Raw genomic sequence first — 27,115 nt, 5'->3', positions numbered from 1 at the left:
ACATCTCACTTTTTACTGTGTAGTTCGTCGCATCAATTTCTGAGCAATACAAAAGAAACCAATATTATGGAAATGCTTAAAGGCAGCCAAAAATCAGTAATCATAAACCATTTGCTGTGGCAGCCAGGGTCATTATCCACTAACAACACCACTATGTAGTTCCATGCCTTCACACAATCAGAGATCAGCTGACACTATGAGTGAGAGCTGAGACACAAACAAGTCAGACTCAAGGAATAGAGTTTAAAGAATGTACTGGAGAATATAAGGTTTCCTTTAATCAGGGCCCACCCCAGAAAGAGGAAATCTTGTGGGCTTAGCAAGGGCACCATGTGGGAAATCTCAGAGTTGTTGTTTGTTTATGAAGCATGAGAAATCTGGGGCAAAATCAAGGCATGGTGGGACGAGGAAATCTTCCAAGAGAGGGGGAGGTTGAGGAAGGAGAGCATTTCTCACAGATTATTAAAAGAAGAACAATTAGCAGTTCAGTGATATCATTCACATCAGAGGAACAACCACAACTATCGAGAACGATCTCAGCTCTTTACCAATACTGAAGCAAAAAACAAGGTCATCTTATTCTGTGCCACGTTAGCAGAATGCTGGGTTAAGTCACAATGATATTAAATCTACGCTTGACTCAATGAAATTTGTTTCCAAAACATTCATTACAAAATTTGACATTGAATAGTGCAATGAACCAAACAATTCCTCTGAAGTGGAATATCTCTGTAATGTGATGTGATGGACAAAAGGAAGTTAAACAAACTAAAAGTTGTACTGTCTTTATCCCTCTCTCTCTTGTCCCTCTCTCATAGATCCCATCACTGGTAGGACCAAAAACATGACTTTTAATTTCCAGTTGTTTGTCTTTAATAAGAGAAATGCTAAAATTGTCTCTTCCAGACATTTCTCTCTTTTTTAATAAACATTCCAAGTTTTTTTGTTATATGTTTTCTCTTCAAGTGGAACAGCATGTTCCATTAAAAAAGCTGTTTTCTTACTGTCACGTCCAGTCTTCTCATAGGTAGACACAGTGCAGACACACACATACACAAACACACACACACACACACACACACACACACACACACACACACACACACACACACACACGCATGTTGTGTTTCCATGTTTTATGGGGACTTTCCATAGACATAATGGTTTTTATACTGTACAAACTTTATATTCTATCCCCTAAACCTAACCCTACCCCTAAACCTAACCCTCACAGAAAACTTTCTGCATTTTTACATTTTCAAAAAACATCATTTAGTATGACTTATAAGCTGTTTTTCTCATGGGAACCGACAAAATGTCCCCACAAGGTCAAAAATTTCGGGTTTTACTATCCTTATGGGGACATTTGGTCCCCACAAAGTGATAAATACACGCTCACACACACACACACACACACACACACACACACACACACACACACACACACACACACACTCACATTCATCCATCCTTGTTTATCCAATAACTTGTTTGAAATTGCACAAGCCGAGATACAATTTCTGAAGTGACATTTTTGAATTACTAATGGAGGCTTGGACGCACCATTTGTTTTGAACCAGCAACGGCAGATTCTGATCGGTCGCGTAAGAAAGTAGTTCCATGCACAAATGCATTTTTTGACCGTACTCAGTTTTTCCTAATTTTTTTACATTTACTTGTTCATTGAACTGTTGTATATAAGCAACAGTTACTCAGTCCATTGCTATCTTGTGAGAATCCCAATTTAAGATATATGTTCACAATACCACTTATAACAACAATAACAGTTTTACCTTGAATAACGGCACCGTGTTTTGTCGCAGTTGCTTAATAATTAGTGATATAGTGATATACAACAAAATGACAAAGACTTTAAACACATCATAGATGCTAATGATTTCTCAGCAGAGAGGCTTTGGAGCTTGTAATGGATTTATCTCTCTTATTTTTAAATGTACTATATATCTGCTGTGTGTGATGCTCTCATGGTGGTTACACCCTGAATGTATGTAACATAAATATGTAACTGCTGCATACAGTGGGTACGGAAAGTATTCAGACCCCCTTAAATTTTTCACTCTTTGTTATATTGCAGCCATTTGCTAAAATCATTTAAGTTCATTTTTTTTCCTCATTATTGTACACACAGCACCCCATATTGACAGAAAAACACAGACTTGTTGACATTTTTGCACATTTATTAAAAAAGAAAAACTGAAATATCACATGGTCCTAAGTATTCAGACCCTTTGTTCAGTATTTAGTAGAAGCACCCTTTTGATCTAATACAGCCATGAGTCTTTTTGGGAAAGATGCAACAAGTTTGTCACATCTGGATTTGGGTATCCTCTGCCATTCCTCCTTGCAGATCCTCTCCAGTTCTGTCAGGTTGGATGGTAAACGTTGGTGGACAGCCATTTTCAGGTCTCTCCAGAGATGCTCAATTGGGTTTAAGTCAGGACTCTGGCTGGGCCATTCAAGAACAGTCATGGAGTAGTTGTGAAGCCACTCCTTCGTTATTTTAGGGTCATTGTCTTGTTGGAAGGTGAACCTTCGGCCCAGTCTGAGGTCCAGAGCACTCTGGAGAAGGTTTTCGTCTAGGATATCCCTGTACTTGGCCGCATTCATCTTTTCCTCGATTGCAACCAGTCGTCCTGTCCCTGCAGATGAAAAACACCCCCACAGCATGATGCTGCCGCCACCATGCTTCACTGTTGAGACTGTATTGGACAGGTGATGAGCAGTGCCTGGTTTTCTCCACACATACCGCTGAGAATTAAGGCCAAAAAGTTCTATCTTGGTCTCATCAGACCAGAGAATCTTATTTATCACCATCTTGGAGTCCTTCAGGTGTTTTTTAGCAAACTCCATGCAGGCTTTCACGTGTCTTGCACTGAGCCCCGACTGGTGGATGGCTGCAGTGATGGTTGACTTACTACAACTTTCTCCCATCTCCCAACTGCATCTCTGGAGCTCAGCCACAGTGATCTTTGGATTCTTCTTTACCTCTCTTACCAAGGCTCTTCTCCCCCGATATCTCAGTTTGGCCGGACGGCCAGCTCTAGGAAGGGTTCTGGTCATCCCAAATGTCTTCCATTTAAGGATTATGGAGGCCACTGTGCTCTTATGAACCTTAAGGGCAGCAGAATTTTTTTTGTAACCTTGGCCAGATCTGTGCCTTGCCACAATTCTGTCTCTGAGCTCTTCAGACAGTTCCTTTAACCTCATGATTCTCATTTGCTCTGACATGCACTGTGAGCTGTAAGGTCTTATATAGACAGGTGTGTGGCTTTCCTAATCAAGTCCAATCAGTATAATCAAACACAGCTGGACTCAATTGAAGGTGTAGAACCATCTCAAGGATGATCAGAAGAAATGGACAGCACCTGAGTTAAATATATGAGTGTCACAGCAAAGGGTCTGAATACTTAGGACCATGTGATATTTAAGTTTTTTTTTTTAATAAATGTGCAAAAATGTCAACAATTCTGTGTTTTTCTGTCAATATGGTGTGCTGTGTGTACAATAATGAGGAAAAAAAATGAACTTAAATGATTTTAGCAAATGGCTGCAATATAACAAAGAGTGAAAAATGTAAGGGGGTCTGAACACATTCCGTACCCACTGTATATCTTGTGGCTGGGGCACTTTAAAAATAAACATTGGAAATTGAATCAGTATCGGTCGATTTGAGGATTTAAAAAAAAATATGTGATCAGTATCGGCCTCAAATAAAAAAAAAGAAGTAAAAATCTAGTATAAATAATAAAGGAATGATTTGTTTTTCACTAAATGAACAAAAGAAAGAAGAAATTCTATATATATATTTTTTAATTAACCAATATATATATATATATATATATATGTATATATTAATAAACAATGTTTACCAACATATTTAAAATCAGTGACATCATTACATTAAAACATCTCTGTACACTCTCATATTCGCATGTCGAGAGACAAAAAGGGATTGTAAATTTGGGTAGTTATGCATTAGAAAAACAATGGAAATCTATGGAAAGGATGATGGAAAATCTGCTCTCCTGTCACCTGTCATCTATTTGTCTAGCTGAGGTGTTAGAAAGAAGTTTGGAGAACTGACACTATGAGGCTTGTTCCATCTGTTGAGGATCAGTCTTCAGATAAAGCAAAGCTGGGGGAGATGTGGAGTAAATCTGGGGATTCAGAGCAGATGCTTTTACTTACTCACAGGGTTTTCTTAACCATTGTATTTTGAACACTATGTGACCTATGAGAGAATAAAATAATAAGCCAAGAGAAGCCATCATATAATTACTAGTTTTATAAAATGACAACAACAGCACTATGGTAAAAGCAACCTAGTCTCATAAAAAAAAATGGTTATAATCAAATTTGACTCACTCAATGTTTCATTGCAGTTCCCTGGTGGAATTAACATTAGAGGCGCTACAACAACTATAGTTGATTCGCTTTCACACATATCATGACCAAAATGGCAGATTAGGACTTTATAAACACATATTTTTCGCACCATTACTCAAACTGTTCATAATGATATTGAAACATTTTTAATATAACGCATCATTTAAAAAACTATACATTTTAGCACTTGTATTACAGAAATTTACACACTTATTCGAATGTAATTGGATTCTGTGAAAGCTCATCAGTTAGAGTGATGGACTTTGAACACTGAAGTCCATGGTTCAAGACCAATCAAGAATGCAAGATGACACTTGAGACAACAGTGTCATAGAAGCAACAACAAATGATGTGATTATTTCAGAAAATGTGCTTTCCATTTCTCATTTTGTTTTTGGGCACTTTCGGTTAGGTTTAGGCATTTGTTAAGGGTAAGGATGTCTGTTTTGTTCACCTCTCATTTGATTTTTAGACCACTACTGGTTAGGTTTAGGTTAAAGGTTTAGGTTGGGGAGGTACGTTTTACTCATTAAAACCTCCATCTAATATTCACTTTAAAAATCTTGTCTGATTACATCACAATTTCACTCACTTTTGGCGTCCCCTGCTGGACATTTCAATTGAAAACTGCAGCCAAATGTGTTATAAAGTAAGTAATTTCATAAAGTCACATAATGTGACCAGGTTATAGGAATAAACTGTTATTCTATCAAGAAATACAGTTTTTTTTTTCTCACTGTGGGCTTTATGCGGTCATCATGTTTAAACTTAGGGCTGGGCAGAAGTTCACACATATAGTACCCCCTTTAAAATGGGCATGTAAGACTCTCTCTGTACTATTTTCACCTACAATCACCAAAATTGGTACATATATATAGTTTTCAGTATAGTTCTCATTAAGCAAGACTTTTTTTTTTAAACCAAAATTGCTTCAAAATCTTTTTGAATAATGTCAAATGCCAAATCACGAATATTCAAAAACAGACTCGTTGCTCATTTAAACATTTTGTCAATGTAATGTAGTCTAGGCAATTTTGATGCCTTCACAGGGTTTTTTTTTTAATAATAATGGTAGCCAAGCTGTAAGGTCGTTCCAAAGGAATTTACAATAAAATGAACAAATTACCCCTATTTTTGAGCCCCACACCATTCAGCCCTTCAAAGCTCTCACAATGGAGGGTAAAGTCTTTGAAAGAAATAGGGTTTAGAGATGATCACTTCTAAATGGAACACACCATAATTTACATTTAAATGTATGCATTTGGCAGACGCTTTTATCCAAAGCGACTTACAGTTCCCTTATTACAGGGACAATCCCCTCGGAGCAACCTGGATTTAAGTGCCTTGCTCAAGGATACAATGGTGGTTGCTGTGGGGACCAAACCAGCGACCTTCATTAATAGATGAGTTGAGATAGATGAGATAATTCAGATGAGTTAGTAAAGATATGGCTGCACGAGCAAGAACTGCGTAAACTCTTGGCTAAGTTTCACCAAACCCCTGCATAGATGCTGTAGGTGTTCAATTCTTCAATATTTAAAGTGTTTGATGAAGTTAAATATTTAATAATGTTACTACCCCTTTAAATATATGCACATGTACACATTTAATACACATTTTTTTCATATTCTTTTTTTTTAATGCATAATTTGTAGTTTTTAGATTGAGTTTGCATTATGTATAACATATGTTAATATGGTACTGTCTCATTAAGAAAGTTCAGCGAACATTTGAGCAGTTTTTTTAACTCTGTAAATAACAGAACAGGTATTTAAAGGGAAGTAATCAATGAAAAAATATTTTGCTGGATCTCAACTAGATAATTGGACCGGTGGCTGTGCTTCCCTAAAAGAATACTGGCCCCAGGGTCATTGCTAGTCATAATCCACCCCTGCTGCTAAGGTAACTGCAGACTTCTAGTTCTGATGCTATAAAAACCATGGCCAACCTTGAATGAAATTGTGTATTAGATAGTGTGTGTGTGTTTGTGTGTGAGAGAGGGAGAGAGAGAGAGAGAGAGAGAGAGAGAGAGAGAGGTCTTGCTCTTTGTCTATGTACATTTTTTCATTTTGCCGACATATTTTTAATCTGTGAAAATTCATTTCAGGTGATGTTAGCAAATATTGAAAAATGCATGGGATGCAGTAAGAACACAGCTTCATCATTCTCCATGCATAATCGATTGGAAAGCTATACATTTCTCCAAAGGGCACACAAGGTTTGCCTAGTAGTACCACAGAATTTTAGCTGCACATGCACACATACCTACCAAATACTGTATTGATCACAGCAGTTCTACAATAAATGAGCTTTAGCCAGATTAAAATCTCTTTAACTGCGAAACTCTACAGTAGCATTGTGTTTAAACAACCCAGGCTGTGCTTCCCAAAAGGATCGTTGGCCTAAGGAGATCGTAGATACCATTGGCGCCAATATTCTCTACGATCAACTTAAGCTTGCTGTGATTTTAGGAAACACAGCCCAGGCTGTTAACTGAAAAGTTTTAGGTTTTAATTTTTGCCATATTATTTTATAGACTTTTATAGGGTTTGTTGTCACACTAAATGGATAAAGTTGTATCCTGTCAATAAATTATATGAATTCCATCCTCTGCAAAGGGATGTTTCTGTTTGATATTATGCTTCTTCTGAAATCAATATCCTTAATGCACTGTAACTCTGGCAGATTCCAAGAATGTTCCATGACTTTTAAATAATATTTTTAATGTTAAGTAATATTTTAATGTTCTGTAATACATTTAAAGTGCCGCAATTCACCCACCATTATATGTAGGAAAACAGTATGTGAGCTAGTAATTAAATTAAACTGTCTTTATTCTACATCATTATTATCTAAGGAAATGTATAATGGAAACGTTATAAGAAAGATAAATGACAAATAACTAGATTATTTGTCTGAATACCATTAAAATTTTAATTCAACGTCTCGTTATTATTATTATTAATTTACTTATTGGAGTAATATTATTCTCATGGCTTATTGAAAATAATATCACACATATTTAGGTACAGCTTTGAAGAAAAATCTTTTAAAAACAGGGATGAGATTATTTATCAAAATATACCACAGTCAAATTATCTTTGAATACAGACAAACTTTATTGCTATTCTAAACATAAACTAATCTAACACATAAAACATGAAACAGGTTGGTGAGTAAAGTGACAGAATGTGAAGTAAATGATCAATACACTAAAATGAACTTTATGGAGTCTGTAGACAATGCCTTAAGAACCATTTATCCTTCTTTGAGTCTAAATTGACTCAAATACACCAGCACTTTGAGCAAAAGTCTGGAGATGTACTTGCATGTCCTTACGTTTGCTTGCGTTGTGTTTCCATGTGTTGCGTGGTTCTTTGGCATTTTAAGAAAGTTTGTTCAGTCGATGTCTTGGACTGTTATGATCACGGATAGTTACTGTCCGGATGAAGAGAGGCCTTCTGCAAGGAGGACATGCGACTCCCAATGGGTGTGTGATACTTAGAGCAGAGAGTGAGAGGCTTCCTCGGGACTTTGTGTGCTGAGTTTTCCTTGGACTCTACATGGCATGGAGGATTAGGAAGAAGCAAGAGAGCCGAAGAGAGAAGACCAAGCGATGGTTCCAAGAGAGCGTTGCAAGAGAGAGAAAAAACTGAAGAGGAAGTTCTTCCATGGGTAGGAAAGTTTTGAATTGAAATTGGCCGCACCCCAAAGGTGTCCTGAGCCAATAAGAAGTGTCTTTTCAGAGTCGACCAGTTCGACCGGTCTGTCCATTTCCAAAGTTGATTTACAATCCTTTTGTGTGCAGGATTCTTACAAACGTCCACTCAAAAATAGTGCATGTTTAATCATGAACGTTTATATCTTGAGAACAGTACAAGAGACAAGACATTCGTTGTCATCAACATTTTCTACGTAACCAAGCAAGCATTTACATACTAACTATGAAATTCTTTCATGAATATTATACGTGTAAGTAAAAAACATGAAAATCCTTGGTTACAAATCATAGTGGTTAATTCATTGGTTTTACTACATGGATAAAACATTACACGTTATGAGAAACCTGATTGTTGGATATAATTTCCAGTTGAATGGTTACCATATCAGATTAAAATCATTGATTTGTCAGTTATAAGTGATTACCAATCACTAAACATATTTTAAAAGGTACACGTTTATAAACATTAATTTGTCAGTTATACAAGTGACCACAGTCTAGAGTCATTTTCAGAATTATCTAGCAAGGTATGATGTATATTGTATAGGGTTACATCACAACTACTGGGACTGGGATGAGGATCTCACAAGGAAACCTTTCAAAGAAAACCTGCTTTAGCTCTGTGTGGAAGTTTAGATGGTCATGCTGAGGGTTTACATTTGTGAAACAAAGAAAGATCTTCTTTATTGATCAGCTCAGTCATTACAAACCCTAGTTTGAGATTAAGCAGGCATGGGAGAGATGGTCTCCTTCAGCAATTTACACTCACCTAAAGGATTATTAGGAACACCTGTTCAATTTCTCATTAATGCAATTATCTAATCAACCAATCACATGGCAGTTACTTCAATGCATTTAGGGGTGTGGTCCTGGTCAAGACAATCGCCTGAACTCCAAACTGAATGTCAGAATGGGAAAGAAAGGTGATTTAAGCAATTTTGAGCGTGGCATGGTCTGAGTATTTCACAATCTGCTCAGTTATTGGGATTTTCACGCACAACCATTTCTAGGGTTTACAAAGAATGGTGTGAAAAGGGAAAAACATCCAGTATGCGGCAGTCCTGGGGCAAAAATGCCTTGTTGATGCTAGAGGTCAGAGGAGAATGGGCCGACTGATTCAAGCTGGTAGAAGAGCAACTTTGACTGAAATAACCACTCGTTACAACCGAGGTATGCAGCAAAGCATTTGTGAAGCCACAACACGCACAACCTTGAGGCAGATGGGCTACAACAGCAGAAGACCCCCACCGGGTACCACTCATCTCCACTACAAATAGGAAAAAGAGGCTACAATTTGCAAGAGCTCACCAAAATTGGACAGTTGAAGACTGGAAAAATGTTGCCTGGTCTGATGAGTCTGGATTTCTGTTGAGACATTCAGATGGTAGAGTCAGAATTTGGCGTAAACAGAATGAGAACATGGATCCATCATGCCTTGTTACCACTGTGCAGGCTGGTGGTGGTGGTGTAATGGTGTGGGGGATGTTTTCTTGGCACACTTTAGGCCCCTTAGTGCCAATTGGGCATCGCTTAAATGCCACGGCCTACCTGAGCATTGTTTCTGACCATGTCCATCCCTTTATGGCCACCATGTACCCATCCTCTGATGGCTACTTCCAGCAGGATAATGCACCATGTCACAAAGCTCGAATCATTTCAAATTGGTTTCTTGAACATGACAATGAGTTCACTGTACTAAAATGGCCCCCACAGTCACCAGATCTCAACCCAATAGAGCATCTTTGGGATGTGGTGGAACGGGAGCTTCGTGCCCTGGATGTGCATCCCACAAATCTCCATCAACTGCAAGATGCTATCCTATCAATATGGGCCAACATTTCTAAAGAATGCTTTCAGCACCTTGTTGAATCAATGCCACATAGAATTAAGGCAGTTCTGAAGGCGAAAGGGGGTCAAACACAGTATTAGTATGGTGTTCCTAATAATCCTTTAGGTGAGTGTAGGTGCCATGGATTCGTTTTATGACTCTCTAATGGCTCGGTGGGGGATCTCTCTGAGATGTTGTGTTCATTTGATGGCTTTGTTCCTGGATAATCCTACAGCTCAAACTCCCTTTCAGTGTGTAAACTATACCATAATGTGCCGTGTTATGCATGCTTAGCACTGTTCTTGGACACAAATCTAATTTTTCAGCTCAGGCTTCAATGGTGTATCTGTAAGAGACCAGTAAAGACCAGTTAGGAAAACAAGACACGACGAAGCAGGAGAAAAAGAACATTGAGTCAAAGTCACTGAACATGATCTCATACAGTAGCTATTGCTCCACGGAACACATACATAATGTTTCCATATTCACAACAATCTTTCTGCATTTGGCTTCATCATAATATCTCCATGGACTGACATTACAAAGATTGTAGGATCATTAAAAAATATACTGTAGATTTGACTGTTCCCTCGCTCAAGTTTAATAGTAATGCTTTCTGAGTGTCCAAGCATCAACAAAAATTAATGACAGGGTATCTTCCCAAAGATGGGTGAATCTCAATAAGAAATTTCCAGGTCATATCAAAATCAAAAGAAAATAATAAGGAATTATATTTTACATTAAGATGGAGCCTTTTTAGGGATCATTAAATGAATGTTCCAGGTTCAATACAAGTTCAGCTCGATCGACAGTATTTGTGGCATAAAATTGTTTACCACACAAACAAATTTTGACTCATACCTCCTTTTCTTTAAAAAAGGCACACAAAACAAAATCGAAGGTACAGTGAAGCACATACAACGGAAGTGAATGGGGGCCAATTTTTGAAGGTTAAAATACTCACTGTTTCAAGAGTATAGCCACAAGACAAACAATATGTGTGGAAACAGGATTTTAGTGTGATATCACTTACTAACCTTCTCTGTATAAAGTTATAGCCAATTTTGCAACATCATTGCCATGACGATGTAATGTCAACAAATCCCAAAACCCCTAAAATGACCCCAAAAACCTGTAAAAATGACAATTTAAACAACTCTACAGCTCAAATAATATATGAGTTTTAAAAGAAGAATGAATATAAGTGCTTTCATAAAATTATAAGTTTCACATTTCTGCCTTAAAACCCTTCAAAAATCAGACACATTCACTTCCATTGTAAGTGCCTCACTGTAATCCACATTTTTGCCTTTTTTAAAGAAAAGGAGGGATGCGTCAAAATAAATTTTGTGGTAATCAATATTATGCCACAAATACTGTTGATTGTGCTTAACTTGTATTGAACCCAGAATATTCCTTTAAGACCGTTTGCATTATTATTTTCCTGACTATTAAGCACATTTATTGTTCAAATTCTCATTACTGTAATGTAAAAAGAAAACAAATCTCATTATTGTAACAAAGTGAAAATCCTGCTGTACAGCCACAATGACACTTTTTATTATTATTATTATTAAAATCAGCTTAGGCTAAATTAAATTACAACAAATAATACCACCTTTGCATGTATACATACAGTTGTACTAACTTTACAATTTTAATACATCATTATTTTTTCCTCACATTATAGTAATGAATATGTGATTTATTTTTCAGCTTTTTTGTAACAAAAAAGGAAATATCGCAATGGTCCTTAAAATAGTCCTAAAATCTGTTTTCCTTTGAGTTGGGGGTGAAATGGGAACCAGTGACAGTTTTTTGAAGTTGTGGTATGACTGTTTGTAAAACTTTCCTCATTTTGTCCCATAGTAACATCTGTGATACGAAACAAATCAATGCACTGAACATACTAAACATGTTGTCGTGCTTTAGACACTAAGAGCTTAGGGTGTATTTTTGCCCTATTGATTGGTTGCAGCAAAATGTACTTGTGGGAAAGACCCTGTGGGAAACTAGTTTGTTTGGATACACATGGATATTAGATGTCCGATTTATTCAAATTTTATAGGGGGGTTCAAAATTCCAAAATGATGGTTGAAATTGTAATTTGAACACCTCATTTTTAATCTCAAAAGTTTTCTGAGACAGATTTAGGTAGTAGTGATGTTAACTACGCACCAAACAGGTGCGTAGGGCCGGGACCTCCAAACATTTGATGCCGCTTAAACATATTATACAAATCTAAAAACGAAACACAATATATCAAAAGTTAGTTCCGGCCCTCGAATCTGATTGGACGAGAGACGTTCCATGAGCACTGATAGTGTGACAGCATCAGCACTCAGATGCTTCACTGTGTGTGTATCACTCCTCGTTCATGCTGTTTTAAACTAAAGTGTATCTGTTAGGAGTTACTGGTTATATTTTTGAAATTACATATGTTAGCCAGCAGGTGGTGGCAAAAGATCATTTTTTTGTGTAATATGAGCCAGATGGTGACGTAAATGAATCTGTTAGTCATTGTTTACATAGAACTGCGCTCCATGATCACTCTTATTACTAATACATTACAGGGTAATAAGAGTGATCATGGAGCGCAGTTCTATGTAAACAATGACTAACAGATTCATTTAGTTTTCCAAAACTAGGAAATAGCTTTAAACTGCTTTAAACGGACAACTTTAGGATTATGGCTCATGCTGAGAGACACAACAGACTGATTTATTACAGAACTCAAGTGCTTACCTTTTATCAGAGTTTCCACATTGGATACATACATAGACTGTAAAAAAAGATGGACGACGCCCCTTCGCTCTTTTCCATTGGTGAGAACTGAAGCCGCCAGTGTCCCGATATGGCGCTGACATCTTGGGACTTGAGTCTGCGATTTCGGGACCAGATCTGCGCAGTAGTGAGCAGGAAGTAAAGCCGCGAAATCAAGGCCCCGCCCTCACTCTCGCTGAATCAATCGCAAGCACACGCCCCTGCATTTTTGACTTTTGACGGTGTGAAATGATTAATTATAGAAATTTAGATATTAAATTTAAAGCTCCAATCTCCTCAGTCCTCCGAAGATCCCGAAAAAATGTCAGTTGGTGCTTCAGTGACTCCTTCGCTCATAGAACCTGTTAATCACAGCTGTCAATCATGATGTCACAGCAGCGTTATTATAGCATCAAATAACTAACTTATTTTGAAAACAAACACCTTAAAATTACATAACGTGATAGAAACTACAGTAAATGACAGAAACTATGTTTGGAAAAAAGATATGTGTAGTGTAATTTTATTGTTTAGTTGGTCTCACATCCCATTGAATAACATGGGGAGGCGGGGTTTATGACCTATACTAGGACCAGTCACCAGGGGGCGATCAAGACGTTTTGGCTTCACTTTTGAGGGCTTGTGTGGCACACTTGGATACGTACTGTTTAAAATGGCGGAGGACATCACTGTTTCTATAGTGAATGACTCTCACACACCGTAGCACTGGGCTTTGCATGTTCACAAAAATAGAGCCCTACATCTTTCTAAGTTTTGATTTCATTAAATATTTTGAATGTACTTGACTGCAATGGCTGTTAGAAATTATTAAAAATTATAAATGAAAATATTTTTGATGTAATTTCCCCAGTTGTACATCAATAGGGGACCCCTGGCACAATGGTTGCATTGGAATTTGTCAAATTGTCCCTGGATTTAGGTGTAGAAATGGGGTAAGTGGATAAAATAACATTAGGTGAGTATTAAACCAATATAATATATATAAAAGTCCCCACTATGTTGCAAAACATAGGTGTGTGTGTGTGAGAGAGAGAGAGAGAGTGAGAGAACGTAAGTGAGAGATGAAAAACGTGAGAATCCTGCTCTAAAGGCAGCTCTATCAAACCGTGAATGTGTCCTTCGCAGAGCTCGTCATCGTTTGACCCCTTACATTTCACTCTTTCAGGGCTAATTAGAAGCACTTTGATTACATTTAAACTAATTTAACAGAATTGTTTTGAATTTGCTCCACTTTGGAGGGTTTTGGTCAGGAAATATGAAATGCTACGAGGGTGCTAACTAGTATAAAATTGATGGCATGACCCACATTTCTGCCAATTTAGGTACAAGATTACCACACTGCACACTTCAAAAGGAAAACCGTCACGCCAGGATCTGGAGCCCTGAGGTAGCTGGTTGGGAATACACATGAGCTTGGCACAGTGCACACACACATTTAACAAAAAACTAAACAAAATAAATAAAACACATGTACCTGACATACCGTCTACAGTCATCAATTGCTTGTTTTCTGATCATCTTATCTACAGGTTCAATCTGTCCAGTTATGTTGCTTTGTAATGTAGCAATTCCAATGTTTTTATTTCCTTCCTTTTGTCTCTTAGGCGTGGTGTTTTCCAACAGGGGTCAGGTTGAACATTTACAATAGATAATAGATACAATAGTTTTTAAAACTTTTGTAAGCTAAATCAATATGGTGGGACCACCTTTGCCTTTAAAACAGCATCAATCTTCCTAGGTAAACCTAGACACAGTTTTTAGTCTAGACACTTGTTTGTTGGCAGCTAGGATGTTCCAAGCTTGTTGGAGAATTCACCACAGTTCTTCTATCTATTTAGGTGATGCATGTTTTTTTTAAATGTTATGTTTACTGTGTTTAGTGATAAAATGGAATTTAATTGTGTCAGTGACTTTCCCAATATGTAGCTCACCTCAAGTGTAGCCTATCGTTCTCTCACACACTGAATTTCAGCCATGGTTTTCAAGAAAATGCTCCAGACTTCAAATTACCACATGACAATCTTATCAGTAATGTAAAAAGAAAATCTTCCTTTATGTAGATTAAATGTTTAGTTTGGCTTCAGTAAATAAGCTTTAATATATACTGTATGTGCGGTTCCTTGCCATGAATTTGTTCATTTGATCATTTGGTCATTAATGAGGACCAACATCGCCTCTCTGTGGTCAGAAGACATCACAGCATTCATTTTACATCCAAGAGATCATCCAAAAAAGGAAAGTTCACCCAAAAATGGAAATCTTGCCATCATTTACTGACCCTCATGTTTTTCCAATAATTTATATTTGAACATGTATTTACTAGTTTCAGTAGATGTTTCTGCAGAACAAAGTAATTTAATGTATCTCTCAGTCAAATCACTCTTATATTAAAGGGAGAATTTACCCAAAAATTACAATTCTCTTATGGATTACTCACCCTCATGCCATCCCAGATGTGTATGAATTTCTTCTGCAGAACAAAAATAAGGATATTTATTAAAAAATATAATCCAAAATCCACATAAAGGGAGCATAAAATTAATCCATATGATTCCAGTGGTTAAATCCATGTGTATGATAGGTGTGGGCAGGGGCGTAATCAAAATAATAAAAACAAGCAAGTACAACCCCCTATACTATGATCAATGGAATCATGTAAATACTTCATGTTGCAATTGCAAATAACTTAATAAAGGAAATAATTAATAAACTGCCAGACATGTGTACATTATAGATACAACAACCAATCACGACCACGTGTGCCAATAAAGATTAAGTGCATGTGACTGCCTGCTGTTGTCCTTGAAGCAGCAATAACCTCAGCTTATTATAACCTTATTAAAGAACATAGGTAAGAATAATAAGAGCAAGAAGAATGAATAGGTAAAAAATAAATATAGAGAAAGTAGGCGTACTGCAAAGACTGATAGAGGGAAAGGAGACAACAGAAAAACCTAATGTAATTACTTCTGTAAAATGTGTGGCTTATGGGAGGCTAGTTCAATGTGACACATATTGTAACATACAGGCATATTAATATTATTTCTCTCTTAACAGCCTTGATAAAAATGATTAATATAAAATTATTTAAATTTTAATTAATTTTAATGAAATTAAAATTGTCACATGACCTTACTACTTTATGGAATCCAGTTATCATCAAAAAAGGTTTATTTGCATTTCTTATCTAATTGTATGTCCAAATGTATTCCAATCAAATAATGGGTTAAGAAAAAGATTCAAATGTTTTTTAAAATATTAAAATATTGCAGTGGACCTTCTATTTGACTTCTTCCTTCCATAAAGAAAAACAGCAGTGTCCAACTCCACATCTAATAAAAAAAAAACAAGCTATTTAGATTAATTAAAAAATGAGCACTTCAGACAAGATAAATAATGACATATCACACTTAATTCTTCCAATTGTGCCTTGCCTTTATAAATATGTATTCTAAATGTATTCTTGTATTCTGAATATGTTACTTTTTATTTGATGGAGTTGGAATACTTTACTGAATACATTTTAGAGAGATTATTCAGTATTCTTGTGATTCACCCAACCCAGTTCTCACTAGGTGTCATGTTCACTGTTGTCTTTTGTTTTTGTGCTTTTATGTTGAAGTTTAGTTTAGTTCCTGTTTCCTGTTTGGTTTTTGTAGTCCTTTTGTAGTTTCATTTTATGATTGGTTTTCCCCTGATTAGGTTCTCCTTCCCTGATTGTCTCCCCAGGTGTTCCTCATTCCCTTGTTTGTTCCTTTGTGCATTTAAGCCCTTAGTTTCCCTGTATCCTTTGTTAGTTCTTGCATGTGTTACCATGCCCTGTGCTAGGTTTCCTTTGGTTTTCGGTGTCCTGAGTGTTCCCTGTTTTTATTAATAAAAGCTGCATTTAGATCCATGTTCTCTGCCTGCCTTCATCACAGAAGAACTAAACTCAGATGGATCTAGCAGCAATCTTCCTCCAATTGAGCCGAGCGACCCTCCCTTTAATTGAATACTCGTGTATGTTTTGCACCATTGCCAGGTGCACTGGATATTTACATTTACATTTATGCATTTGGCAGATGCTTTTATCCAAAGCGACTTACAGAGCCCTTATTACAGGGACAATCCCCCTGGAGCAACCTGGAGTTAAGTGCCTTGCTCAAGGACACAATGGTGGTGGCTGTGGGGCTTGAACCAGCATCCTTCTGATTACCAGATTACCAGTTATGGTGCTTAGACCACTACACCACCACCATCTCAGTCATACAGGATATGCGGGCCGACACCTCAAGTCCATCTACCAGATCGGCCTCCTTGCCCAAGGATGGGAGGAGTTGCCGGAGACTGGTGAGTGCATTTGTATAGCGTACGTGGATATGAGTTTGGAGAGGTTTGCTCCTGAGGGTACTCTCTACGAGCCAACGCCCACGCCTGCCACGGCCAACGAGCTGGAAGTCTTATCAGTCCCAGAGCCAGGGTTGCCAGCTTCGTCCGCCCGGAGGAGGAAGAGAAGAGGAAAGGCTTCTGCTCCCCAGCCCACGCCTGCCACGGTCAGCGAGCCAGAGCCCGTAGCCTCGACTGTCCCAGAGCCCGCGCCCCCCGAGCCTCCCAGGGCTCCACCTCCTGAGTCTCCCAGGGCTCCAAGGGCTCTGCCTTCCAGGCCCCCTGACCCAGTCCCCGTCCTGTGGCCTCCCCCCAGGCCCCCTGACCCAGTCCCCGTCCTGTGGCCTCCCCCCAGGCCCCCTGACCCAGTCCCCGTCCTGTGGCCTCCCCCCAGGCCCCCTGACCCAGTTCCCGTCCTGTGGCCTCCCCCCAGGCCCCCTGACCCTGTTCCTGTCCTGTGGCCTCCCCCCAGGCCCCCTGACCCAGTCCCCGTCCTGTGGGCTGCCTGTCTGCCCCTTGTGCACCCTTGGACTGCCTGTTTGCCCCTTGTGCCCCCTTGGACGATTAGTTTTTTGTTTTTCCTTTTTTTGCTTTTTGGAGTGTCTGGAATCCGCTCAAAGCAGGGGCTCTGTCATGTTCTCTGTTGTCTTTTGTTTTTGTGCTTTTATGTTGAAGTTTAGTTTAGTTCCTGTTTGGTTTTTGTAGTTTCATTTTATGATTGGTTTTCCCTTGATTAGTTTCTCCTTCCCTGATTATCTCCTCATGTGTTCCTCATTCCCTTGTTTGTTCCTTTTGTGCATTTAAGCCCTTAGTTTCCCTGTATCCTTTGTTAGTTCTTGCATGTGTTACCATGCCCTGTGCTAGATTTCCTTTGGTTTTCTTTGTCCTGAGTTTTCCCTGTTTTTATTAATAAAAGCTGCATTTAGATCCACATTCTCTGCCTGCCTTCGTCACACTAGGGTTGCAATGGTATGAGATTTTCATCTTATGATAACTGTCTCAGAAAATATCACGGTATACGGTATTACACAATTAGTATTATCAGTGAAAACAGAAGGGTTATGTATTTGAGCAAACACTTTTTATAATTGAAACCATTTATTTTATTGAAGTATGTGTAAAGAAAAAAAGTCTCTTTTCAAAATAAAATAAATAGAATAAATAAGAAAGCTAACAGATTTATAATAAACAGAATTATAAACAAGATAAAAATAGCATGTAACTATAACATGTTGTATAACTAAAGCATGTTAGCATAGCATGTTAAATTAACTACTAAATGGAAAAATAACATCAGCTGTGTGAGCTTTTAAAGTAATGTCCTATGATTATTAACATGTACTGTAGGTGCACGACAGCACAGCCAGATTGCACCTGTCTGTACCTTTAACTCCGTGGTTCTCAACTGGTTTTGCTTCAGGACCAGATTTTACATTTGAAATCAAGTGTCGACCTGCCATAGATTAAACATAACCTGTATTTAATGTATCCTGGGTTGTATTTCCTTTTATGTTGTATAGTTTTGTTCATGGTTTTCCAGTAAAAGGACATGCATCGAGTGACATTATTTATGTTGTTGATGTCAACAACAAAATCTACAGGAAGTTGTCTCTCCCCTTTTAAAAATTGAAGAGCATATTTACTTATATGAGCACATTATTATCCCATTTGTTAACTAATATTACATTCAGGTATTTATACACATATTACACAGAAGGAAAGCGCCTCGTTACCATGGTTAGGTCAGTGTGCTAGTCTTAAATAATAGTAATAATAAATTAATGTATTCATGAAAAATAAATACTAGCAAAAACACATCTTGAAACTTTAACTGCAACTGTTGATATAAAATGAGGTCTAATTGATTCTACCTTTAGATTATTTCACATGAAACTGTAACATTTTGTCAACATATAACAGTTACTTTTACTCATGTAAAATCGTGAAACAAATTTGTAAAGGTGATGGTGTGTAATTATTAATGTTGTTAACTATTTTGGTAAATGGGCCACATCGGGCTTTAAGTAGTGCATGGGGGGCCACATTGTATTACTTTTGCGATACAATGTTCTGAGTTGATTTGGTTTTTGTTACTTTTAAGCCCAGAAATAGTTGTGTACTCAATTTTCAGAAGTGTATCCGTGACTAGTGAGACTATTCTGCAATTGCCTAAAGTATTGTATTGCTCTACAAAGATAGATACATTTCTAAATAAAAACTGAATAAAGGCTAAGCGTATACATTTATTTGACCATCTCTACTTCCCTGTTAATGTATTATTCAATTTAACCATCTCTACATCGGGGTCTGTTTTAATTTTAAAAAAAAATATATAGGAAAGGAAATGTATAGAACTTTTCATGTTTGTCGCAAAGCGTGCAAGTTTACTTATTCTTTTTCTAAAACTTATCCAGTTTACATGCTAAAAGGGTCATGATGCGGGTCTCCTCGATGGTTTTTCAACACTCAACAGAATAACACAGGCTTCATGACTATGATAAATGATTACTGCAAGAATTAGATTAACATACAGGTGTGAAGGGACTTCAACATTTGTAAATTGCACAAATAAAAAATACATATACATATTCATCTCTGGCTTGCTTTTGCTCGCATGTCAATGATTACCCCTCCGTGTGTCAATGATGCCGAGATCTACTTTAATACAGGTGAAACTCGAAAAATTAGAATATCGTGCAAAAGTTCATTAATTTCAGTAATTCAACTTAAAAGGTGAAACTAATATATTATATAGACTCATTACAAGCAAAGTAAGATATTTCAAGACTTTATTTGATATAATTTTGATGATTATGGCTTACAGCTTATGAAAACCCCAAATTCAGAATCTCAGAAAATTAGAATATTGTGAAAAGGTTCAGTATTGTAGGCTCAAAGTGTCACACTCTAATCAGCTAAACACCTGCAAAGGGTTCCTGAGCCTTTAAATGGTCTCTCAGTCTGGTTCAGTTGAATTCACAATCATGGGGAAGACTGCTGACCTGACAGTTGTGCAGAAACCATCATTGACACCCTCCACAAGGAGGGAAAGCCTCAAAAGGTAATTGCAAAAGATGTTGGATGTTCTCAAAGTGCTGTATCAAAGCACATTAATAGAAAGTTAAGTGGAAGGGAAAAGTGTGGAAGAAAAAGGTGCACAAGCAGCAGGGATGACCGTAGCCTGGAGAGGACTGTCAGGAAAAGGCTATTCAAATGTGTGGGGGAGCTTCACAAGGAGTGGACTGAGGCTTCAAATGTCGTATTCCTCTTATCAAGCCGCTCCTGAACAACAAACAACGTCAGAAGCGTCTTACCTGGGCTAAAGAAAAAAAGAACTGGTCTGTTGCTCAGTGGTCCAAAGTCCTCTTTTCTGATGAGAGCAAATTTTGCATCTCATTTGAAAACCAAGGTCCCAGAGTCTGGAGGAAGACTGGAGAGGCACACAATCCAAGATGCTTGAAGTCCAGTGTGAAGTTTCCACAGTCTGTGTTGGTTTGGGGAGCCATGTCATCGGCTGGTGTTGGTCCACTGTGCTTTATTAAGTCCAGAATCAACGCAGCCGTCTACCGGGACATTTTAGAGCACTTCATGCTTCCTTCAGCAGACAAGCTTTATGGAGATGCTGACTTCATTTTCCAGCAGGACTTGGCACCTGCCCACACTGCCAAAAGTACCAAAACCTGGTTCAATGACCATGGTATTACTGTGCTTGATTGGCCAGCAAACTCGCCTGACCTGAACCCCATAGAGAATCTATGGGGCATTGCCAAGAGAAAGATGAGAGACATGAGACCAAACAATGCAGAAGAGCTGAAGGCTGCTATTGAAGCATCTTGGTCTTCCATAACACCTCAGCAGTGCCACAGGCTGATAGCATCCATGCCACGCCGCATTGAGGCAGTAATTAATGCAAAAGGGGCCCAAACCAAGTACTGAGTACATATGCATGATTATACTTTTCAGAGGGCCGACATTTCTGTATTTAAAATCCTTTTTTTATTGATTTCATGTAATATTCTAATTTTCTGAGATTCTGAATTTGGGGTTTTCATAAGCTGTAAGCCATAATCATCAAAATTATATCAAATAAAGGCTTGAAATATCTTACTTTGCTTGTAATGAGTCTATATAATATATTAGTTTCACCTTTTAAGTTGAATTACTGAAATTAATGAACTTTTGCACGATATTCAAATTTTTCGAGTTTCACCTGTATTTAATTTAATCGCTGAGAAGGTTTACCAGCAAAGTAGTACCAAACATCACAAGCAGCCTCAAGAATGGACACAGAGTAGCCGTATGACACTTTTCCTTGAGCAGAATATTGCACAACAGATAAATTATTGCGCTAAATTCATTCGAAGGGGAAAGCGAGAGATAGAAAAAACACACTCGTGTGCATGGTTGCCAGATTGCAAAAATTAAGTATAACATTAGGCGGAATATTGCCAATTTGCACAAGTATAAATCTCAAACTGGGGGTGTTGCGTATCTTATCTGGCAATCCTGAGCATGTTAAACGCTTTAGGAGACGCGTTAGGTCCCAATACAAGTTAACTGGAATGTCCAATGAAAAAAAAAACGCTTAGATAAATGAGCCGCGGGCCACGTTAAACCATGTGGAGGGCCTGATCCAGCCAACGGGCTGTAAATTGCCTATGTCTGCTTTAGCTGTTTGCGAGATTATCATTAAATCTGCCTCGGCAGTCCTAAATAGTCTATCACTTGTGCAGCCGCCGAAATATCTTCAATGGGGAAACCATGGCATTGCTCTTTCCCTGCTGTCCGCAACCCAGTCCGAATAGACCAGTTGAGAAATACTGCTTTAACTCACACACGCACTTATTTCAGACCCCCTCACCTCGCTTCTCTCTGACATTTTCTCCCCTGCGTGTGTGTCGCAAGTTGACAAGTCTGACAGGCAAACAAGCACTCGCATATGAGATTCTCCGTCCGGTTGCATTTTTTTCTCAATACCGTAGATAAGCAAATGTACATGGTATGATAACCGTATATTTTCAAACCGTGGTATACCGTGAAACCGGTATACCACTGCAACCCTAGTTCTCACCCATACCTATCAAATTGCTTCAGAAATTTGAATATATGAATTTAAACACCTGAGTCATCTGGAGTGCTTTTATTTTGCCCATATGTGGATTTCAGAGCTTCAAACTTTGGCACCCATTCACTTACATCGTATGGACCTAAGGAGCTGAGATATACTTCTAAAAATCTTCATTTGGGTTCAGCAGAAGAAAGAAATTTATACTCATCTGGCATGGCATGAGGGTAAGTAAATGAGAGAGTCTTCGTCTGTCGCTTCCAAAAGGCCTAAAAATGGCAACTCAAATCCTTACTTGTCACATAAGGCTCTTATTTTAGTCCCTTTTTAACTGTTTTAGGCTTTCTGCTGTATGGAAAAAGTAGGTGGTTGTGTTCATTGGTGTTGTAATAACACAGTGATAATGGCTTAGCTGTCAAAATAATGCAGTAGTGAATGTGAGAAGATTACAGGGGGAGAACATAAAAGCCAGTAGGAGCAGGGAAAGTTTTAATTAATTAGCCCTAAGGGACAAAAGAGAGGTTAATAAGGGGACAAGAAGGAATGAAGAAGGAATGGGGGAGAATGGTAGGATTGAATTAGATGGAAAGACAAAGTAAGCAGAGAGTTGAGAAGAGATGGTGTCTGAAGAGAGGAGAAAGTCATTAGAGGTTGACTTGGGTGCTGTAACAATTAATCATTACCAAAAATAGCTCAAAACGTTTTTGCATGTGCTGTGAATATCAGTCCACATGTTTTCTCTCCAATGAAAGGCGATCATGATCAGAAAGAGTGCAGATCAGTTTTGTGATAAAGTAGAGTGAAACAATTGATATCAGATGATTATAATTAATTGATAAGATCAAGTGGCAATTTAAGTCTTTAAAAATAAGTCATTAAAAAAAGTAATAAATTAACAATATTAGTTTTTTTAAATAAAGAAATGTACTTAAAAAGAAATATGTTTAAAATGATGTACACATGAGATTAGTTTTATTTTACACAAAGCAGGTCACCTAATGTGGGCTGACATGTTGAGATAATATGACCAATTGTGTAGGAGAGAGAGACAGAAAGAGAGAGAGAGATACCTGTTACTGGACACCGTTTCTTTCTGAATAACTCATCTATGACTGTGAATAGCAAAATATAGAAATGTGCTAATCTACTTTTGCTGTTGACTGATACTGCATCTAGGCCACTAGGTGTACCTATATGTCCAAGGAGACTGACACATTGTCCAGTGCAACAGACACCAAAAATGACTGCGACCTTTGAAATATTATGATAGCTGTCTTATTTAGTATTATCAGGAAAAGGGAGTTCAGATTGAATATAAATAGTACTTCAGGTCCTTCAATACAATTCACTTGACCTGAGACCATATAAATAAATAAGGAAGATGCTATTTGCACCATGGTGCAAATAATGGTATATGCTTACACCCCAGTGCAAATAGTGGCAGATATTATTTGCACCCAAACTCTGGTGCAAACAATGGTAGATACTAAATGTACCCTGGTATCACTTCTGTCTGTTTATTGTGTTTATTTAGAGTCCCACAGAATCACTACATTAACCCCTACCCTAAAACCTAACCTTACATTAAGAAAAAATAACCTTGGTTTTACTACAGTAACCTTTTTTTTGTAAATTTACAGTTACCACAATTTACCATGGCTACTACAACATATCAATGTACTCAACATTTATTATGACCAAATTACCACAACAACATTTATATTAATTTTTATCTATTATTTTAAGTAGTATTAAATTAAATATTAAGAGGAAAAAGAGTGGGACAAAATGCAGATTCGAACCACAGTCCCTAGGACAACAGTACACATCGCATTTACTCATCACACCACTGCAGTGATATCAATTGTTTGGTTTGTTGTATATTTCTTTGGTTCCATCATACAATTGGGGTACAAATAGCTGCACTGTGTGGCAGATGTTTCTTACACCAGGGTGAATATAGACACTCAGAATAAAAAAAAAATATGAATGGGTGGGCCTCCTCTCTCTTTGGTCATTAAGTAGGCGATACCATAGAGGACCTTAGTTCTAGATCTTAGTTTCTCTCCATTATAGCTAGGGTGAGTAATCCAGAGAGGCTAACTAGCAGTTAGTAAGCTAGCTTTGAAAGCATAGAGCCCGCCCTCGTTTCATAGGTGTCTCCAAAGCACACACACACACACACACACACAGAGCAGAATCTAAGCGCCAGGAGGGTTGGCGCAATGGTTTCAGATTACCTCATGTCTCATTCACAGCTTAGACATTACAATAATTTATTTTATATTTAGACCACTTAAATTTATTTAGGATGTGAAGAGACTTTCAACCAGTATAACAAAAAATGTTTCTGGAAAAGTTTGCACAACCAAGCTTTAACTAAACATCTTTCCCCCATATTAACAATTATAGCAACATCAGGCAGTAGAGCGATAATCCAGAGTAAACCATACGACTTAAAAAATGTAAATAAAAATACCCTAAAAAGAAGATGTCTGTTGAAAACTGATAAGCTCCTGTGTGCCATTTCAAGTTTGCATTTGTTTGACTCCTGATTTTGGCCAGATGGCTGCTTTCAGTAGTGTGTTAACCCAGGAACTAATGCAGCCATCATCCTTCTTCAAAGAGCAACTGATCACAGACTTTCAGCAGGTGAGTATACATACTGGACACCAGAATCCAGCGCAGCATCACCTGTTAGGAAGACCCCTGATTTGGGGTGGACCCCTGCTTTTATCAGAGTTGTGGGTCAACTGAAGGATTGTGGCAGTCATCATCCTTCTCCATAGAAGGACTGATAACGGCTTTTCAGCAGCTGAGTTTGGATGATGGAGGACAGTGAGGGATTCTTTCATTTGCCAGAAACTTTCTTTCGAGTGAGCCTACACTTTTGTGCAAACCCCTGCTTTTTGTAAGAGCCTTGCTTTTGGGCAGACCTCTGCAATACTGTTTAAAAGGCATCCCAGGGTGATATCTCAAGAAGCTGGTTAAGAAAACGTTGAGAGCAAATTATATGCAAAGGGTGGCTACTTTGTTCAGCAGTGCTGTTGAGAAAAAAACTGAAATATCACACTGACATAAGTATTTAGACCCTTTGCTATGACTTTGAAATTTGGCTCAGGTATATCCGATTTCTCTGGATCATCTTTGAGATGTTTCTACACTTTGATTGGATTCCAAATTCAATTGATTGGACATGATTTGGAAAGGCACACACCTGTCTATATAAAGTCTCAGAGCTGAAAATGCATATCAGTATTCTATTTGCTAGATGCAGTTGGGGGATGAGTTGAAAAGAGAGCTGTCTAGCAGACACTTGGGTTTCCCATCGTTTGCTGAACCTGCATCAGTCACAGTAAATCATGGGATGTTTTTTATTTGTTGCAGACGAATTTAAATTCAGATTTAACAGATAATCAGAAACGTTCATTTGAAAGGGTTATGTGCTGCTACAGTGCATGCTGTGTGCACAAGAAGTCCAATAAAAGCCTATTTTTTATAATAACAAAAATGGAGTCAGTCTTTTAAATAATTTTTAGGAATAAACATGATTTTACTATGATGAAAATCATATAACATGATATAAACATGATGTACTGTTGTAAGAACACAGATTTTTGATAGTTTAGTGGAACTGGAAGTGTCTGAATAAATACCTCGGTAATGGCATACAACCATAATACTCTTTCTGCCACAGACTGACATAGCAGAATATGTGCTATGCAATTGCGAGCCCATGAAACATGTCAGCGTTGTCATTGGAGAGATCTAACTGTGGTGATGTGGCCGTGGCCGAGCGACAGCTGTGGAGAGCTATGCCAGGAGAGGAAGAACGGTAAGGATTGACACCTGTGGGAAAATTTTACTGAAAGTGAAAATTATATTATACTGCATAAATACAATACAATAAACTAATATTGATCACTATTAGATAAATTGTATGGTTAAAGTAACAGTCACTATGTTAAGAAATATATTATCATTCACTCCAGCATTTGCTGTGAAGCTGGAGTATTATCAATTGTCATATTATATTAACTTATAATGTCACAGAGGGCTATAATTTATCTAGCGAAATGAATCAAAATAATTACATGTGTAATACAGTCGAAACAGGGGTCGTGCACTGTAGTCGAATTAACTTAAAATATAGGCCTATGTTGTTACCCTTCATCTTTTACTGGTTGGAGCAACAGCTCCATGTCTCAGTGTGTAATGGATATTGTCCAATGTCATCTGCAGAAACTTGTGTAAATAACGCTTTAAGTTATTTAGAGAGTCCTCTCCAAAGCAAATTTAAGTGTAGGATTAGTTTCCGGTGCTGCGCTGGAAGTAAGTGTGTCCCCTTATGCAAAACGCGGAAGTGACAGGGCATAGGGACGGTTCCTCTTTCTTAAAAAGTGGATCAAACGACGAGGCGGGATCTCTCACGCAGACGTGTCCTAGAAATCAAATATCGCCACCAAATTCAAACTAAGAGGATCACAGTTATATTTGATAGCCTGTGTTTGACCAGATTACAAATCCTATGTGACAACTGCAAATTAGTCTATTTGTAATTTTCTTGTGTCAGCGACTAATATTAAGAAATACCCGAAACGTCCTTATATTTACATTTGAAAGTGCGGGTTTCTTCTATTTTTAATTTTTTTTTTTGCGAATGTTTTAAATAAATAATTTAAATAAATATTTTTTACGAGCTTTTATAATCAAAGAGATATTCTGTTCCAGATAATGTCTCTCTTTTTCTCATGTTTCTCGTTCACTGTTGCACAGTACCAATGTTTAAACAGGTTTATGAATTCAGCAGTCAACAATCTAAATGTCCAGCTGGGGGCGCCACAGATGCTAAAATGAGATCTTGACATACTGTGAAAGAAATACACATAACACTTTACAATAATAATGTGATAAAAAACAGATTGGACAGATCAGTATTGCACGT

Source organism: Xyrauchen texanus, chromosome 11 (assembly GCF_025860055.1).
Source record: "Xyrauchen texanus isolate HMW12.3.18 chromosome 11, RBS_HiC_50CHRs, whole genome shotgun sequence".
In the NCBI taxonomy this organism is placed as follows: Eukaryota; Metazoa; Chordata; class Actinopteri; order Cypriniformes; family Catostomidae; genus Xyrauchen; species Xyrauchen texanus.
The sequence above is the reverse complement of the archived record's forward strand: the minus strand, read 5'-3'. Positions refer to the sequence as shown.